The 4378-nt window shown below is 47.1% G+C and overlaps 1 long non-coding RNA gene across 1 annotated transcript; it reads left to right on the top strand.

Annotated features, from left to right (window-relative positions):
* The first annotated feature begins 226 nt into the window (after positions 1–226).
* LOC135282918 (uncharacterized) lies at positions 227–4061 on the top strand. Its single transcript, XR_010348891.1, has 3 exons — positions 227–445; positions 1337–1459; positions 3572–4061. It is a non-coding gene; the product is annotated as an uncharacterized LOC135282918 (long non-coding RNA).
* Positions 4062–4378: the final 317 nt, after the last annotated feature.

A 4378-nucleotide genomic window follows, 5' to 3' on the forward strand; every position in this document is an offset into this window, starting at 1 on the left:
CAGGAAAAGGGAGAAGGAAACACCAACACTTCCCACTTCACCCCAGAGCCATCTCCACGGGAATCACCCAGCAGGGCTGACCACACAAGCGTGGGGAAAGCTGCCAGCAAAGCCCCCCAATGCCAAAGCCCTCAGCCTTCACTCCCTGGGTTTACCACGATGTCACCAAAGCCCACGGCCGTGTATTTATCTAACAGCAATAAATGATTGGGAACCACAAGCTGCAGAATTATAAATATGTCTGGAGAGGTGACGTCCTAACAAATGAGATGAGAGCAGAGCTCCTGTGACTCCTGTCGTCATCACAATCCCTGGGTGGGTGCAGAACCTTGGATACAATTCCACAGCTTTTGCTGAGGGTGACTTTGTGGCTTTTTAAAAAGTTTAAATAAAGAATTAAAGGCACTAGATTTGATTTCTCTTCATCACATTTGCACTGGAATTGGTCAGCTCCCAATTTTATTTACTCTCTTCTCTCTATTTCAGAAGTATCAACTCTTACCCGAAGATTACACTATTAAATGAAAGGAATAACAATTTAAGCTAATTAAGTAATTTTTTTCTGCACGAAAACCATAAAAGGATATGAGCAAATTATTTGGTTTGTACCTAAACAGTTTCTGAAGAGTGTCAAAGAATAAGGAAAAGGGAAAGAAATCAGATTTTATGTTAATTCAGGATTTTAGTTTCAATCTGACTTGAAAGAATGCTGAGCATCTCTGGGTTCCATTAATTTGGGGGAAATACTGGAGAGTTCAGGATTGCAAACCACCCTTAAAAAAGCAAGGAATGAAGGAAAAATTTCCAGAAAGACCGGATTTCTAGCATAGATGCCAAAGCACAACTAGAAGAAAAATCAGTGAAATCCAGGGTTGGAAATCACTTTAATCCCCGCAAATTTTATATTTGCATCCAAAGTCACTGAGGCGTGTGGCTAACGCTGAGCTCGTGTGCTACTGCCAGAAAGGCTCAGAGCAGACAAAAATCCACATTGCAGCAAAGCTCAGCAGGGCTTGGGATGTCAAAACTTGTTCATCTTCCTTGGAAATCCCAGTTTGAGGCTGGAGAAGCAGCTCTGGAAGCAGAGCTGCTCCTGCTGTAAACACAACAACCCTGGAGAAAACAGAATTCACTGTTCTCCCTCAGAGCTGGAGAGGGAAACTGCTCTGGGAGGGAGGAATTGGGCACAGGGCACAGCCCAGGGCTGAAATCCTTTGCCCCAAGTCAGAGGAACACAGCTGGGTCCCCATCCATGCAGGAAAGTGAATTTACTGACAGCTTTCCTTTTCTTATGAGGTTCTGGGTTGGTTTTTTAACTTTTTTTTTTTTTCCTCAGTCCACAGAGCCAGTTCTGCAAGCCACATGCTGGCCTGAGTCTTGGGAGGCCAAAGCTGTATTTCCTTCCCCCCAAACAGACTTCCTATAGGAGACAGGAATGTCCTACAGCACCTCTGTCCAGGTAAGGAGCTCTGGCAGAGGAAAACGGGGATTAGAGCCACACGGTTTTGAGACCAAGCACTCTACAGGCATGAAAACCTGGGAATCAACAGCTGAAACATTGCAGGGGTTTTCTATTCCTACAGCCAGACAGCACCAAACTTCACCTCAAACCTCACAAAGGGTGGGTTTTTTGTTTGTTTTCCAGACCCCCAAGCCCATCGCTGCTTTTGATACAAACCAAAGGTTCAAACCCCTCCAAATGTGAGCAAAGCTTTGCTCCGAGATGCAAGCTCCAAGGCTGGGGTTTTAATGGTGTATTTACTGATGAGGTGAAATATGAATCTGGTTTTGACTTTAAAAAGCCAATTGTATTTTGGGGGCGGAGGGAGGGGGGAAGGGGTGCTCTGACCTGACCCGCTAATCTCTTTTTCTTCCTTTAAAGTTGTCTTCTAAATCTGAACATTAAAGGTGATTAGATACCTAAGGGACTTCCCATGTCATTAGTTAATACTTTAGAGCTTGTTTTGGTTCCAGCTAGCAGTAATGCAGAGCCCTTTTGATAATACATCACCCTGCTCAAATATGCCTGCACAGTCTCCAGATGAAATACCCCACCCGTGTCTGCCTCTGCACAGCTCGCAGATCCGAGGGTCGGAGACGAGTTTAATTTAAAGATGAGCCGCCCCTGGGCTGCCAGAGGAAATGGCGTGTCAGCTACGTCAAAAATAGATACTGTTGTGCAGATATATGGGGGGAGAGATGGACGCTGCCAGTGCTATCAATTACCTGGATTGCCTTTAAATGTCAAAGCAAATCCTTAGCCATTCCTTCTCTAAAACCTAAATCACCGAGAGAGACAAGGTCGACCCAAGCGGGCTGGAATGCTGGAGAGGGAAGCATGGACACAGCGTTGGTGCGTGAGGGGATGGTTTGTGTGCACACACGGGCTGGGGAGCACGGAGAGCAGAGTGGCTCAGGGGGTTCACGTCCTGCGTTTTCAGGTGCCATCAAAAGCACCGGGTCCCAAAAGAAAGATCCTTTCCAATTCAGCAGAAGTGTTCTCCTGGGCTAAATGTACGGGAAATTCTCCTCCTGCTCCTATTTTTGCATTGTTAAAGGTTTTTTTGCCTGTGGGGATATAGGTGCCTTTGACAGATTCAAAAGCAACCCCACAAATCTGAAGTGTTTTTGGGGAAGGCCAGAGCAGGCTCTCCCTTTTCCCTCTCTTCCCACTGCTGAGCAAATAACTCAGTGTAACATATGTGCACCTACAAATCTGCATCCTTCAGGGCAGCCCTCCTGGGGAACAGCACAAAACCATCCCTTGGGAAGGGCCCCAGCCCTTTTGGGAACAGGATATGGGGAAATTGAGGACTGAGGGGAAAGGGGAAATCATCAAATCCTACAGGTGGGTAAATAAAAGGAGACACGGTTTATTACAATGGAGAGGCAAAACATGAGGTTTAGGCTCAGTCTCTTAAGAAATGAGGTTTCTGCAGTCAGTCTGCACGTGGGATACATATATAAAATATAAATAAAACAAACATACTCATCTCCCATGTCTCCAATAACTTCCAAATTTGTTGGCCAATTCCAGCCCAGCTTGGTGGAAGGGGCAGAGGTCTTACAGTTCCTACAAGTTTTATGAAAATAGGGCCCTCTCCCGTGCCCTGAGACCTATTAATGCCCCACACTGAAAGAAATTGTTGAGATCACGTTGCAGCTTATTAGGAATATTATTAGACACCGGAGAATCCACAGGGGAGGGAGGAATATTAAGAAAGCCCCAACGGCAGGAAAAGATTCAGTTGGAGTTTGCACCTTCTCAGACACCAGAGGATCCAACCACAAGACACCAACTCCCTGAAACCCCCATTTCACTGCATCCCCTGCTAAGAACCACTTCTTTTACATAAAGATATTTTGTGTATTCCCAGCCCAGCCTCCTGTACCTGAGCCAGCCAATTAAGCCAAGCTGTAATTTACAGCTCCCTGCTTCCCTCTCCTTCTTCCTAGGAGGGATTTGTGAGCGATGCCGGGACACAGGGAGCAGGAATGTGCTCACAGGGTACATTTATCACCTGCATTTTCACCAGGGCCACTGATTTCTGTGCTCTTCTTCCTTCAACAGGATCATCTCCTCTAGATAACTCTGCAGGCCAGACGTACATTAAGCACTGATTCCAGCATCCAAGGGCCCAGTCGCTTCCCAGGCACGGGATGGAGGGTAAAAATGTAAAGAATTCCAGATAAACACATTTGGAAAGCCACTTAAAGCTACTGGACAGATGAAGGCGAGGAAGGCAGGGGAATATTTTTGCAGTGAACAGACAAAGAGGGACATTGCTCATCTGTCAAAGCGTGTGAGCTGCTCTGCTTTTCCAGACGTTGAGTTTTGGGAACTTTCAAACACCAATGAGTAAGGAAAGGAGCCTTGAAAAGAGCAGGGAGGCCACAGGGGAGGTGGAGGACGTGGATCAGCTCTACAGGAAGGCTTGCCTGGCAGCTGGCACTGCTTTAATCCCATTGGTCTGACAGATTTTGGGGGATACTCATCACGAGTGGGAATAAGACTCCCACTGCACAGAGGAACAAGCACTTTCTGTACCACACAGCCAAGAATGTCCCCAGACAAAGACAATCCACCCAGAAGGTTGCCCTCCCTTCGCAAAGGGAGATAAAATAGCTGCTAATAGATGAACTACAGCCCTGACGCCCTCCCAATCCTACAAACCCATCTCCAGCATCACTGGGCATCTGCTCCAAACATTGGAGCCTGCTTGTCTCCTTTCCCAGCCATTCCCTCAGCCCCATGGATACAGCCCCCTCCTTCCAGGGCTCCTTTCCCAGCCATTCCCTCAGCCCCATGGATACAGCCTCTTCCTTCCAGGGCTCCTTTCCCAGCCATTCCCTCAGCCCCATGGATACAGCCCCCTCC

This window comes from Passer domesticus, chromosome 17 (genome assembly GCF_036417665.1).
Source record: "Passer domesticus isolate bPasDom1 chromosome 17, bPasDom1.hap1, whole genome shotgun sequence".
In the NCBI taxonomy this organism is placed as follows: domain Eukaryota; kingdom Metazoa; phylum Chordata; class Aves; order Passeriformes; family Passeridae; genus Passer; species Passer domesticus.